This window comes from Scomber scombrus, chromosome 22, assembly GCF_963691925.1.
Source record: "Scomber scombrus chromosome 22, fScoSco1.1, whole genome shotgun sequence".
NCBI lineage: Eukaryota > Metazoa > Chordata > Actinopteri > Scombriformes > Scombridae > Scomber > Scomber scombrus.
The window spans coordinates 7,292,008-7,308,067 of NC_084991.1; the positions used below are offsets into that span (position 1 = coordinate 7,292,008).

Consider the following 16,060-nt stretch of genomic DNA (forward strand, 5'->3'; position numbering starts at 1 on the left):
CTTTCTGTAAATAAAGACTTCCTTTCTTCTGGACTGCAATTAATCTTTGGAAAACTCTGAATGCTTCTTCTTGAACTCTACAGACATCCAAAAAGAGGAGTATATCCTACTGAGCACTTCTTTTTGAAAGACTCTGTGTGATTAGCCTTACTGGACAACAGGATTTACTTTCTGACATTGTACTGCTTGTAGTGGAATACACTGGTGAACTTTGCCTAAATGTTCATTTCTAGAGTGATATGTTATTTACAGGGGATTTTTTTTGTTCTTGACAGCAGGTCAGTATGCTGTAAGCACTGCAAACATTCAACATACAATGTGGTTTTGTTTTATAAGGCAATTGTGACTTTCATCTAACAAAGTGTAGTTGCAAAAAATTAAATAATGGAAATCTGTAGCTGAGCAGTGGATATTCAGGGTGGTTTTCAGAGAAATACACTCACTCTGTGTGTAGTAACAGAGTCTGATGTGATCATGCCAGAAAAAAACTCATTTGATAATTCAGTTTGAACCCCAGCATATATTATACATTTTATGTGTCTCCCCTCTGACCACGTTTTCTTTATTATCAGCTACATATATAAATTAAAAAATAACCTAGTGGTGAGAATATACATGGATAAAAGACTGGTTCATATGCCAGAATTCAATATCATCTCAGTATTACCTTTTTTCTCATAACTATAGAAAAGATGCAGTATAATGTTAAACTATTCAAACTACCAGCTGATAGCAGGCAGAAAGTTTGATCCAGTTGTGGTTTATTTTTCTTCTGAAAATCACTCTGCTATTTTCTGCCGCTTCTGCCAATTTTGTTTGTCTGTTTGTTTGTTTTTTACGTCCCAGCTCTGGAGTTCAGATCTGACTAACCAGACAAAAGCTGTGTAAATTAAACACAGCATCTGGTCACCAGCTGGTTGATGGCAACAATGTTCCCAAAACTGTTTTCAGCTCAAGTATGACTTGCTGATAACCTTTCAGTAGATATGGCTGATACTTCCTTCGTCTATGTAAGTGATAAAGTAATAAACTATGGTTGTGTAACTAAAGGCTTGTGTCTTTTAAGCATCTGTACGCTAAGGACAACCATTTAAAAACAAAGTCATGTATGTTTCAGGCCCACTTTTAACTCCAAGGGTACAATGGTGGAATAAATACGTAATGCAGTAGCCATAATGATAAAGTGATCCCCACTGAGTTATCAGGTTAGCAGGAACACCTGTCTAAATCCACTACCTTTCTGAAGCCTATCAGGCTTTGTGTGAAGTGTTGATTCAGCTGGTCATTTTGGAGGCTATACTTACTGGTGGTGTTGGCTGGACTGATTTGTACTGAAAGGTGGTTCTGTCACAGGGATCAATCTCAACTCTTTAAAAGGCAACGCACAGGCAGGCAGTCGCAGATATTGATGAATCAATTCATTGTGCTAGCCCCACAAAATTACAGATTAGTACAACAAAAAAACTGAAAAATAAATGAATGATACACAAAAATAGGTACAATTACAGTGTAATTCACTAAATATCTTAATAATAAATCATTGTAACAAACTCCTCCACCAGTCTCCATTCTCGGTGTATACTGTACGCGCTGGGGGCTTCAAGTTTCCACATCACACTTGCATACTGGACTAGGAATGTCAAGGATGAATCGATTATTGGTTAATTGCCATTAGTAACGTATCCAGTTAAAAATATATCAACTGATGCAGGTGACAAGGAACGTGACATGAAACTGTCAGAAAATGTTCTGTAGATTTGCTATAGTACACAGTTGTGCCACTAGGTGGAGTCACTTACACTTCGTTAAGGTTGGGTTACAAGGGTGTTTGATGAACGTACGAAAGGGCTCTATAAACTGTAAAACAAACGCATCTCCCTGCCTTCCAAGGAAGAAAAAAGTTACATTGTGCCTCGATCTGCTCACTGTGTCATAACGGACCTGTTGCCTTGCAGCTGTGTGGTTTAGCTACCTGAGGCTCATAGAAATGCTAAACTAGCATCTTGAACAGAAGCAGCTGCTCAGTTAATGCAGGCTGAAAGCTTAGTGTCACACAGCAGGACTCTAATTACACATGCTTCAAACAAAATCAACGCACAAGTGATGAACTGTATAAGTGATACTCCCCTCCGCTGAGTATAAATGCATTTCGGCACCGGCAGTAAATGGACTGATAAAATTGGAGCGACAGTATTTGTGCGTCTGTTGCAGCCGAGCAGCTGTTTCCAGCAGCTGGACTAACGTTAGCTACAGTGAACACACACACATCACTCTATCACGTAGATCAAGCGTGCAGATGATCTTATATTACACCAGACAGACTGAAGACCGTTGTGGGAAGATTGGAGTAGCCTGTTTTCTATTTATACAAAAAGGTTACAGATTATTTACTGTTGAAGAGCGCAGAAATTTTGACTCAATGTTAAATTATTAGATATATCCAACACATCTCATTTGAACTAATTGTGTCCTCTTGTGAAGCTTGAAGTTGTGCAGCTGTTTGCCGTATGTAATACTTTGTCAGGGCAGTCTTTCAATAGTGATAGTCATGAGTTCCATAATTTGGTGTTGACTTGATCTCTTCTTTTAACTCCTAGTGTTGCTTACTCTGATTTTATGTTGAACAGGTCATGTCAGTGGTTTAAACACTTATTATTAATGACTGATAATCGAATAAGGTGGTCGACTATTGGCGAAGAAATTGCTTAACATCTGCACCCCTATTGCCAGCTAATGTCAGTCAAACACGTCTCTGACACACTTCTGATATTTTTCCAATAATGAATAAGCAAGTTGACATTAGTTTGGACTACAAAAAGGGTTGATTAAATGTGATTTCAGTCGGACCTTAACCTTTAACCGATATTCACTTTTACTAGTTAATGGTTCTAATGCCACACAACATTTTTGTTTTTCTACCAAGGCTTTTAGTACTTTAACTTTGTCTAGCACATAGTTTTTCAGAGGAGCTCCACAATTAAACCAAGTCTTGGTTGGTATGAGATTTTTGATAGAAATGTAATCTCTAAGGATCAAAACCGCAGAGCCTTTAATATATTTTGGTGACCATATGATGGAATAGAGGTGGTGAGAAATTAAATTAAATTCCAGAAAGGGGCAGAAGTTGAATTCAGTTCAAGTAAGTTTTGTAAGCGGACACATTTCAGACAATATAACATCCTCAAATTGAGTATGTGGTTCATGATGACACTGTCACCTACACATTTCCCAGTATTGCACATCATTCTGTTACCTAGATGAGATCTTAAATGTTTAGCTGAGGACCCCGGTGAGAAATTAGCTTTCCTTGCTCTGGGAGACGGGCTTATTAAAAAATTTCATACCCTTGTCATAAAGGGACCCACCAGCAACAAGCCTGTAAGTAAATTTGGATCTCAACCCGTAGTTTAAAAAGTGCTGCTCCAGATTACTGTTGAGGATTTCTGTACGCTTTTTGTTACATTGCTGACACTTCTCATTTCTCTTTCAGAAAATTATGAAAACACCAGTAGTCAAGGGGTTATTGAGCATCAAAAAAGGAGATTTCGATTAAAAAACGCTATAACTTTTTCATGTATTTATCATTTTGCAACATGCCCTCTGCGCTTGCTGTACACACTGTTGCTTGTCTCTGCCTGTCAAACATAGTTACACTGAATGACTTTGTTTCCCAGCCTGCTATCCTTTTCCAAACAGCCAGTCTGCGAAAATGCACTGCACAAGGAACTGAAGACAAGCGGCGCCTTGAGCATCACTCTCATCTACAGTGTCTAGCAGGGGAGTGAGCGCCTCTTTCAAACATCAACCTCTGTCCGCCTTTACTGAAGGCGTCCTTTGGCAAAACGGCAAACACGAAACCCCCTCCGTGAATCAAAAGGCTGTGGCACCGCTGGCCTCGGCGTGTCAAAATAGTTTGACATTTCCAGGGTCAACGCCAGACTCCTGGTTAGTATCTGAGTCAGTTCGGAGGAACCGGGGGAGTGTCCGGGGGTGGGGAGCTGCAAATACAGAAAACCTTGCTTTCAAAGCTTTGATTTCTTTCAAGAGATCCAAATGAAGTAAAGGCAGGCGATTCTCTCTCTTCTTTTTTTTTTGCTGCAGTCATTACAAGAGCACATCAAAGGAATCTCCTCCTCTCACCATATGCTGTATAGTTTCATAATCTAATGAGGGTTTTGTAATTACACAGTCCACCAGGGGAATGGAGCTCATCGATTCCCTGGGAAAAGAAATTTCATTACAGTACCAGTGTAAACCGTTGATGCTATCAACAGTTTTGTACTTTAATTTCATGTAATTGATTTACATAACAAAAGGACTTGGCAGAATTACATGTTACAGAGTGAACTACAGATATTAATGTAAATCACACGCTGATGACAGAATTGGTACGACGGATGGAATATATTGAAAAGTAGAGAACATCGCTTGTTAAAGTGCCAGCGTACTGCACAGGATATTTTTCATCTGATCATATAATTTGTTTTCCTGGTGCAACGCAGTAGTCTGTATGACATCTCAATATATGCATTATACACAACTAATGAACGCTGCTTTTATTTATGGTTGCGCCTCAGAAGTTGAAATAGGAAATCCTCTGATGTATTCTTCAAGCCATCAAATGACAAATGAGACTCACGAGACACTGTAATGTAGTGTTATTATTTTTATGTTTCTGAGGGTATAATAAAGGCTATAAGCTGTTAGATGTGTTGATTTGCAGTAGCCTTCTCTCCGCTGTATGTTGAAATCCTTTTAAGTAAAGCCTAGGAACTCCACTCTGAAACTTTGCTTTGTCTCCGCTGTGAGACCTACATCTGCTCGTGACTTGAGTGATAACATACATCAGCTTGTGGTTTTCTCTCCGTTTATCTAGAAGAGTTAAATTATATCGAATTTACACTCAATTTGATAGATGGACAATTTGGCAGCCGGCCACACCTAAACCTCAATGACCTGCACTCTCCTCTTGTACCAAAACTTCAATCAGTCTGACCCAAGACTTGCTGCTGAAACTAACCTAAACTTGAGTTTGAGCGCCCTGGTAGTCTACTGGTCAAACAGGCCATATAATTACAAGATCAATGTCACCAACCTTTGTTGAATGTCATACTACTCTGTCTACCCCAGAAGTTTTCCAAAGTCCGGGGCGAGCTTCCACAGGGGGACTCCAAATAGTTTTTACACTAGTTATAACATAAGTTATCACTGTTTTTCCCACTTTCCAAGAGTCAGAGACAAATAAATGCCTTCAAACACACCTTTTTATGTAGGGCTATCAGGCTATCTTGGCTCAATTGTTGAGTTTGTATGGGATCAAATAACATAATCATGATACCACAGGCATCCAGGAATTGAGTGAAAGTAAGCGAATAAACTAGGGTGGGTGCACTTTTTTAAGCTTTGTCTGAGGGGAGGCCCAGAGTCTCATACTTTGAAAACCCCTTGTCTCAGCCTAGTTCACGCATTTGCACTTTCACCTATCAAATGAAGGGTGGAAAAAATGCTAAAAGTTGGCCAGTTGATGGAGAACAGCAATGGCAGTGCGACACAAAGACATCAAAGGAAGACTGGGGAAAGCCCAAAGTACATTTTTCCAACTCAACAACATCTGGAAATCCAAGCAATATAGCCCAGAAACAAAAGTTAATCTATATAACAGCAATATCAGCATCCATCCTAATGCATAGTTCTCAATGTGAGGGGGAAAGGACTGAAGGATGCCAGAGAAAGCTAGATTGTGTCTTATAATTTTTAGTAAGTGAGCAGACATGTGCAGTAGCATTTATTAATATGGAGCCATGTTTTTAGCCAGCAGCCAAATGAAAATCTAACACATACTTAACATGCTACTGCACATGTCTGCTCACTTACTAAAAATTATAAGACCTCAGTTTTAGTCTTCACAGAATTATCAGGTTCTTTTCTTTACTGAAAACAGCTTCCTGCTGTGGCTGGAAACAAGGTTAAAAACAATGAACTAAAAGACACTAAAACCCTGCATAGAGCTGAAGAGAAAGTTAACATGGAAATTGCCAGTTGATTCATACAGCTTTTATCAATACATTTGTATGTTCAAGTTATATCCAAGATTCCTAACTGCACTTAATATTTTCCCAGATACTATGAATACTATAAAACTGAATTTATCTGCCTTCGTCAACTGCATATAAACTCCAAACACCCATGAAAGTATTTGCTACCCTGTCTTCTTGTATAGTTTACACACAGCTGAGGATATGTTAAATCAGTGTACAGGAGACAAACCAGTCACTAAGATAAAACTATTGTCAAGGTTGAGCTGTAGAAAAGTCAATTACACACACCCACAAGCTCCCAGACGCCTCCACCGTATGTTTAATTCCTGTCTGCTTTCATTGTTGCACTTTTGTTACAAAACAAATGGTTACATTAAATTACAGCTTTCATAATTAATTCTTAATATGATACATCACCCATCTAGCAAATCAGCACACCTAAATTACTGCACTGGTGTCATACATTGTGATTACGTCTGACAGGTGCAGTGGATTTATGTGGGTTTGAAATTGATTTTCGCTATTTGTTTTTTTTTTTCTGGGATATTTAACTACATACTGAGCTTTTTCTTTAAGTGGTTTAATGTTGATCCGCGCTTTGTTTATTTTTATTTATATTTTTGGCGTGAATGCTCATCATTGTTTATGCACTGCGTTTCCCACCAATCACCTGTCGAACGGGCTTCCAGTCACTTAAAATCATTCCTTTAAATGAATCTTTGCTACGTGTTGCAGCAGCAGGTGACATGGTGCTGCAGCTGTGAAAAGCTGAAATGGAAAAATTAAATGCTCAGAATATACATGAGGCATGGCTGTTATTAGTCTATTTAATCAACAGGTGCTATAGTTTCATCCAACAAATGTAATTGCCTAGAGACGTGTTCACCATACGGATGATTTCCAGGCACACTGCTGTAAAGGTAACTTTTCAGTTTGGCCACATGCATTGGTAAGCCCTTTATAAATGCTGAAACCCCCCCTGAAGACATTCATATAGGTGCTACAGTGATGCATCGCTGTTGTACCCATTAACGTTGTTAAGACTGCCCTCGAGGGTGTTATCGCTATATTTAGTTATCGGAAATTTGATGAGGAATAGATCCCTGAGCATGTACGCCGACCAGAGCTGACGTTATAAACAGTATCTGGTCCTTCTCACGCCAATAAAACAGGAGACGTCTCTAATTAGCACCAAGATGGATTACGGCTGTTTGGCGCGTTTCCCCCGAGCTCGGTGAAACATCCCTCACTGCACGGGCTTGGATTACATGTGGATAAGATACGGTTATACTGTAGATGAAACACTTGACTTCCTGTGCGTCAATGTACACCCCCACACCCCACACCCTGCTTAACATATCACAACAACCTCTGATCTCAAACACCCGAGGGAACAGCAGTAAATAATTAAAGGTTACAACATAGGTCATATTATTCCTATAGTGGCTGACTCTAGAAAAATGAACTGGCTCCGCTACAACAACCAAGTCCAACAGGGCAATTAAAATGGTCAAACGATCACAAAACAGACTGCAATTAAGGCAAAATGTGAAACCAAAGGTGATTGCACCTTTAAAAGTTACTTGCATGTGAACACCAACAATAGTACCAAGTAAAGTGGCTTTAAAAGGATTCAAACCCCAACACCTTGCCTTTGCAATCTTGCATGTCTAGCCATAAACTTCATTGCTACTGGCTCAGGAACTGCCGCATACTTCCCCAAATTTTAATCTTTGCAGTCTGTGACCTTGCTTGGGATTGACTTGCTGGCTTTCCTTTTTTTTAAGGAACACACTAGAAACCAAACAGACAACATAAATTACATGAAGGTAGCAAGTAGAAGAAAACATACACCCATACTTGACCCTTGACCACATGTGTTAAGTTTTGGTAGGACCCAGCCAATCATTGGTGATTTAAAAATTTTAACTATCCTCTGGAATAATGAAATGCTCCCCTGCATAATGTATGTTCAGCTCTTACAGTCAATCTCAACATTTAGAAGACAATCATGACACGAATGAAAAATATGACGATGTAGCACTATTGTAGTCAACTCTATTCTCACCAATTCATATCAGCATGAGTTTTGTGAGCAAGAGAGAGGAGGAAAAAAAAGAGTTAAACCTTTGCTTTCAGAGAAGTGTTGCATTATGCTCCCTCGAGGTTTAGCGACCAAATTAAAAGAGGTACTGTATGGATACAATGAACACTGAGGCATGTGGCGCTGCATTAAGTCTGTAGAAATCATTCCTCCTCAAAGCTGTCTCTTCATTGTCTGCCCCGCTGACAAGAACTTCTGATTCTATTGTGAAGCTAAAAAATTTGTCAAAAATTGGTAAAAGCTGGAGCAAATTAGATGCTGTTGAGCGTTACATCCGCTACAACAAAGCAGACAAATGGCTGGAGTTAATGATTTGAGTGAGCCATCAGTGTCATCAAACCCTACCTGTGTGCAGCGATGGAAATGCAGGCAGCCGTCTCTGATAGTGATTTGCTTTGCCATTGTGTCTACCATCACTGCTAACAATTTTATTATCTGGGCAGCCTGGGATGAATTTGGTGATCATAAAACCGGGCTTGTGACAACAATGGGGAGAGGAGATTGACAATAACCACATAACACGTGAGTGAGAAAACACAGGCTTTCCATAAAGGCAAGTCATTTCAATAACTGTCACATTTCTGGTGGTGCATCAGAGCCCAAACGAATATGTCTTTTGTCATTTGTGTCACCATCTTTGTTTCCTGACAGTGTCTTTATCTGACTGATCCAAACACGTTGTTTAGGAATGCCTTCGTATTCATCCAGCGGCGGTTGAGATATTTTTCTCCCAGTGTGACTTGTTACTGTATCTGCCCAGCTACAGAATAATAATGAGTCTCTCCCTATATCCCCTTGTGGTTGATTTTCTTATTTAAATCATTCAATTATGAGGAATAAAATATGGTGTTAGATATTTTCAAAGCTCTTTTTTTCTCCATCTGTGCACAATCTGTTTCATTCCTTACAATTTTTCACTTTGCGGAATTTTCCAGTCACGAGTTAATTAATCATGTAGAGACAGTGGATTACTGCATCTCTGGACTAAATGACCCATATTTAGTACAAAGAATACCTCACTTTAAAAAGGTATCTGAAAAAGAAAAGCAATCCCAAGCACCAGAGGCCTGGCCCTTAGTGTTCAACAACAGTGGTCCCTGTTTCATCTCAGGGCCACTTTTAACGAGATAAACCCTCTACTGACAGTGACCTGAGATGAAAGTAGGAGACACAAAGCCGGCGAGAGTTCAGGGAAAGTTCTTGAACGCCCTGCTTACCCACCCACTCACCCCGCCTAAACCCCCCTCTCAACCCTGGTCCTGCTGCTGCTGAGAGATTGAGATGGGAGGGCAGTGGGCAGGGCGGCAGAGTGCGGCGGTGGACTAGAAAAAGTTCCTTCGCCTCTATTACAACTTTGTGGTTGATCCCACAAGGAGGCCTCGCTAGGTGCTAAAGATGCTGGGATTGACGCCTCTAATCTCGCCGACTCTCTCCGTCTCGCTTGAACTTGGCCTCTTCTTTTGTTCTTTAAGCCCCGGATTCTCTTGTTTCTACAACTCTATTTGGACGCAGGGCTGGTTTCTGCAGAGGGGGGTGGGGGGTGGGGGGTGGGGGGGGGGGGGGGGTGCTGCTGCTGCAGGAACTGCAGAAGCGTAACAGAGGTTGCTGCCACAGTCAAGGCAGCACAGGTTCAATGTCCTCTCAAGAGACAACCTGCTGGCCCATGTGAATGACTGATCAGTTGTGTTCACAGACCTGACATCATAAAAATGAAATAAATACAATAAATGAAAACATCTTACCACAGAATTAAAACATTAATTACTTGGATAATACTATATAAGTGGTAATTTAGTGATTCTCAGTCTGGCTGTTTTTCATTATGTCTTATCAGAGAATATATTACATCTGGGATGTAAGTGGAATGCAATTAACTACCTGCAGCAGCAAGACAATACAGCGGCAGCACTTTGGGATCTGGTGCATTAATAACATCTGGCAAGATGAAAAACTAATCTGTTTTGGCTAACACTGGCACATTTTGTTAAATGCAGTTTCTTTTACTGAAAGGCTTGTAAAAGTGCATTTAAGAGGTGATACTAAAGATAACACTGATATTAAAGCACACTCATCTTCGAAGTGTCTGAACTGAACAGTAAGTCTTTTTTTCCCTTTCTCCAATCCTTCTTTATTTAATGGTTAAGGGCTGAGGATGCACGCTGATAGTCTACGTTACATAAAACCCTTTGGTTGCAGAGATAATAAACATATATTGAGAATCATTTAAGCCCAGCTGCTGCAGCCCTGGCCAATTACTATATTATGAAATTAAACTAAGCAGTGTAAATGATTTATGACTATTTGGGGAAAGATTGAATTGCCAAAATATAAATTCCTATGATAAAATAAGCTAATATTTGTAGTCTAGTTTGGTGAGTCTAATATCAGTCTGAAGCCCAATGAGGAACATGCTAATTCTGTACTCTTGTAATGTGCTACGGCCTTAGAAAATACAGTGTAGCGAGTTAGCTTGTTCGGCCCAGTGAGCTCAGACTAGTTCAAATGAAATTCAACTCTTTCGTAGGATTTTTTAAAACTTTATAATACATTACTAGGGTGCTAAAAAATAACATACTTTTTCTGTTTTTACTAATTACATCATTTGTTGTAGTAATATAGTTAGCTAGCAGAAAAGAGATAGATATCCTCTTGCAAATGAACTAGATTAACTTTATGGTTTCAGATTAGAAGCTAATGTAGCTTCCAGCTGCTAGCCAGTGAAGATTAAGGAGCTTTCGTACATTAGGTAAACTCACTTCTTTCTAACTTCACACCACCAGATTTTTCACATTTTCAACATCCACTGCCCCAAGATACATCACTTTATGCAGCTTTCTCTGTTCCCTGTAAGGTTTGAATCAAACATGGGAATATTTCAGACTTGAGGCTTTAAAACTCAATCTGCCACTTGTATTCATGTCATGTTATCCAAAGAACATGGAAGTACACGTATCATCTTTATGAATTAGACACAATTAATTTGAAGAGCTGCACTGATGTCAGCATGAATATCCAGTGAGACCATGTTTGATATTAGTTGTACTGGGTAACACAGCAGCTCCTCATTAACAGTACTTGAGGAGTTGGATAACAGGGTTGCTAATGAACATGTCCCCTGCTGTTCTAACCAACATATGGACGAATGACATTAAATCCCGAACCCCTTTTACTAACCCTTTGTTCCAGTCTATTCATGAGCATGTGAAGCCGTGGGATTTATTTAGAGCCACACACTCTCTGTCATTGATTCCCCTCACTCCAGCAGTCAGCCTGTTTGTTTTGCAGACAGAAACCTTGGCGAGCAGCGGCGCTCGAGTGGACACCGGGCTACAACTGTGATACATTAATGACCACTCATTTCCACAGTGCGACAGCTCTCTCATTGAGAGCCCTGCATTGTGAAGCGCCTGTAAGCATCAGCCAAATGACAGGATATCCCCCTTTTTTTCGCCCAAACACACACAATCAAACATCATACCAGCTCAGCTAAAGGCTTCAAACTAAGCTCAGCCACGGGAACTGCACCTTAATGATTCTGCCAGTTCCATATTACCAAAAGCTAAGGTTGCAATCATAAAATGACCCAACCTGTGAAAATGAAAATGCTCCAACTAGTTTTGAATCTGCACTCACCTACATGTGTTCGGACTTGGACCCTGAAACCACTTTTTTGGAGCACTACCCAACACTGTTCTTTTAAGTTAAACCTGTTGATCAACTTATCATGGGTCATTTCAGTGACAATTTTGTGTTACAAGTGAGCCAGACCTTTATCCAGTAATCCCCCGTTCAGACTTATGTGCAGGACCGAATAATGTCCTGACATATCCAAACTTTTAACACCTTTCCACAAGAATGACAAGGATGGATCTCTTTATTAGCTTGCATGGCAAAAACTAGATGCTGTCTAAGGGGAGCAGGCACCACGGTAAGCCTCTCATCTCTGCAGCGCTCTCAGTTCAAAACCAAAAGGCACACTCTTTCTTCTCCTCCTCCCCAGCACTTTGGAGGATGGAAGGACCGGAGCCCGCTGCTGGCTGGTGATGACTGTCGGAGCCCGACTGGAAGTGTTGGTGCAGCGGTGCTATGTGATGGAGCCAGAGAACAGGAAGTGTTTGGCCAAAGTCACAGATGGTGTCCGAAGCTGTTGGCGCTTCGCAGTCACTGAGGCTCGAGAAGCTTTCAGCTTTGGTGCTATCTTTATTGTTGATTAAAAGTCGAAGGGGACATTAACGGTCTAGCATTCAATGTATACAACAGTAGTCAAAGTACATCAAAGCAGTCTCAATGGCTTTTCATGTTGACAGGTAATGAGAATTCACTTCTTATTGTGGCTACTTAAAGCTGTACTAATCAATATTTTTTTTTATCGTAGATGGGTCAGATGGTTATGTGCACTGTGAAAGAGGTAGCTTATAGGGACAAACCCAAAGACCCAACTTTGCAGTCACAGTCATCAACGAGTCCACACTTAAGACCGATGTATTGACTTGGATAGGGAGATTATCTATATGAACTCATTGCATATATGTTGTTCTTATAGGCCTATATACTATTCAGACTAATACTATTCACATTATTGTGTTTTTCTTCAGTACAGACTCTTTTGAAAAATATCATTTATGATTCCACCCAGTTACTGCAGTTACCATAAAATCACGCTCCCTACACTAAACTGAACATTTTAGCATATTACTTTGTGTAATGACGTGGCAAAAAAAGGCACTGATTCAACAGAAAAAACGACTGAGGGGGTTTTCAACTCAGCAACTTTTAGTAGGGCAGCCATAATGGTCCACAACTTCACTGTTTTGGGTCAGTGTCTCCATTCTCAAATTTGTTTCTATCCTCCACTGTCAAATGTCAAATAAACCAGTTATTGACTTGCTGGTGAACATAGTGGTTGCATTTAGCAGCAAAAGATCCATAAGTTTACCCGTTGCAATTTAACATTCCTATTAAATATCCTACAGGAAGTGCAAGGCTGACTCTTACTCAGGTTTACCTCTTTGAATGAGTGATACCAGTCATACTGCTTAGCAAAGCTAAAAAGGTTAACCTGTCCTGTCAAACCTTTTCTAACTAAGTGAATGGTATAATGGCGTCCACATATGTATGACTTCCAGGGAGAACACTAAAATTATAAATTAAGTGGGCAATTTGAAAGATTTATTCATGTCAAATTTTCTATCTTTCTTATGTTATTGATATTGTCATGTATCTAAATCTATCTTAAGGTCTGGAAAATACATAGGGTACGTCTGTCTAAAGGTCTGTCTTTAAGGCCCCCTCTGACTTGAGAATCTCCTCTGCTGTGTGTTCAAAAGGATGCTGTGTGCTAAAAACTGCCGAAGAGAACTAAAGCAAATCAAAAGCTTGTAATTTCATGAATGTTCTGGAAACGCTACCGTTTCTTCGTCCTCTTGCCGTCATCATGATCTCCATGTCTCCGGGGGTTTTTCTTGTCTCTTTATCATACATACTGCCACTGCTGGGGACAGGGAGTCAAGAAGGTTCAATAGGGATGGTGGCACCTCACGGAAACCAATTATGCACAGGCTCCGAAGCCTTCATTTCTGTGCCGGAGCTTTGAATGCTTTTGATATTCCGTGATGAATTACCACGACCAAATGAGAAGGAGAGAGAGAGAGGGGTGGTGGATGGGGGCGGGGGATGGGGGGGACAAGAAAGCGAGAGAGCAAGAGACTGAAAAAATAAAATCCAGGAGGAATTCTTTGCCTTAACTCCCCCAGGGCGTTCAGTGTGTTGGTGGAGTACTGTACGTTTCTCTGGCAAGCGTATCTCCTCTCTTCCACCCACGCGACTCTCTCAAACCGAATGAAGTCCCAGCGGAGGAGTTCCTTCATCCAGCCTGAGTGTGCGTGCTCTTGTGTAGCACACCTCCTCTTAATTAAACAATGGCGAGCGCTGAAAACATTGTTTGACAGAGACTGTGGAAATTAACTTTGTCTGTGAAAAGGAAGTATTAAAAAAAAGAAGAAGAAGAAGAAGGTGACGCTAATCTCATAGGATGTAAGTTCATTAAGCAGGGAAAGTTGGACTCGGGCTCACTGTGCCTTACATGTCGCTTCTGGTTGGTTCAAGTGCTGCTTTAACAGTGCTCTAAATGAGCAGCAGTACATAATTTCAACACAATTTCTTTTCTTTTGCTTTTAAGCAACCCATGATCCTTTTGTGTATGTATACACCAGCAAAGACATCATTACTCAAACACTGTATGAATAGCTGTATACACAGTCCTCTAGAGACAACAAGCATCCAGTCCAATGCCAATAAGAAGTCTTTTTATCAGAATAATCAGCTTGGAAGAAAAACATGTGCATAGATTCTTTCTGTACACCCTGCTCACTAACCCTAACCGGTTTTTAATGTGTTTGAACGCTGCACAGTTCAAAATCATGTGATTTTTCTAATTAACCAGTTTTCATGGGAATGATGTAATAATCAGTCTAGTTCTCAACACTGCACTGCACAGTAACACGTGGTTATGACTTCATCAACCAGGTTCCTGTGTCTACAGCCACTGTATCGAAATGGAAAGAGTAGCAATGTACATGACTTGGATACTGCCAATTAAAAAAAAAAATGTCATATTGATGATATTCAGACATTGACAATTTTTTATTGATAATGGTTATTGATACCAGTATTCATCAGTGCAGTAACACCACACCACACAGTGTATCCTTTATTCTTTTCTCATGTGTTGAAACCATTAACTCATTGTATGTCAGAATCAGAATCAGCTTTATTGGCTGAGTATGTAAGACACACAATGAATTTGATACAGTGGTTATTAATGTACTGACAATGACAAGAAGTCATTACAACATATAACTTCCTTCCTTCCTTTCATATTTCTGTTTGTGTGCATGTTAAAAACATTGATATAATGTGTTAGTGAGCTTTACAAGTGCAGATGGTTTTGAATTTAGCACTGAAAGTAATGCTAGTATTTGTGTTAATGTAAGATACAGCAATACAGTCCTAACTCTACTTGGCACACATAAGAATTGTATAAATATTTTCATCAAACTTGTCCACCTATTCCTTTAATTCTGAACCTCAGAGCTGCTCAACAACTCAAGCCAGGAGGAGTTGACATAACGCTGTGTAGAATGTCCGAAACACCACATTTACATGGCGTTCAGAAGACCAAAACATTGCATTTATATGGCATATTGTCCCACATGTGTCTCAACTGTTACAATACTGTTATACACATGCAAAGTGTTACCATGTTTTCATTCACAATAAGCTCACTCCTCTGAGCCACAAGAAAGTCGAGCCAATGCTAATAAACACATATTTATTAATGGATATCTTAATTTATTGAAAAAAAAAGTTAATTTAACTCAATTGAAAATGCCTGATGTTAAGATGTTCAGATAACAGCATAAACTGCCCAGAAGTTCATTTGTATTATGGTTGTGACCATTTACAAATCAGTACCGATGTAAGACAGGTGCTTGGTCAACTCAATTTCAGTAATGACTGTTCAGTTATTTTACTCAATTATTGGTGCATGAAGGCAGATTTCTACCTGCTTTGATTTGAGTTTCTATTAACTGTGTTGCACGTGAAACACAACAGTTGTAAACTTTGTTGGCTTGTAGAAAAAAAGTCCTCCTGGTAAAAGGTTTAAGTTCAAACACTGTTAAAACTCTGAGAGTTCTGCTGTAACAAGGTGGAGTGCTTCACAGATTCTGCCCGACACCTTTGCAAATGTGATTTATGCTCACAGCGCAGCAAGGAGCTCAAATCTTTAATTACCGTGCAAATTACTGGCCACTGTAATTCATCAGTACACAACCACCAGAACCTCGTTTCCACACTAATTTAATGAATAATTGCCTTCTTTGAAAACCTGCCTCTTTTAGTAGAATGGCGGAGGCCT

General features: G+C 39.9%; 1 protein-coding gene across 1 annotated transcript in view; it reads right to left on the bottom strand.

Moving 5' to 3' along the window:
* The window catches only part of LOC134004461 (mitogen-activated protein kinase 12-like), a 424,476-nt gene that overhangs the window by 92,566 nt on the left and 315,850 nt on the right, over nucleotides 1-16,060 (bottom strand). The window lies entirely within an intron of this gene.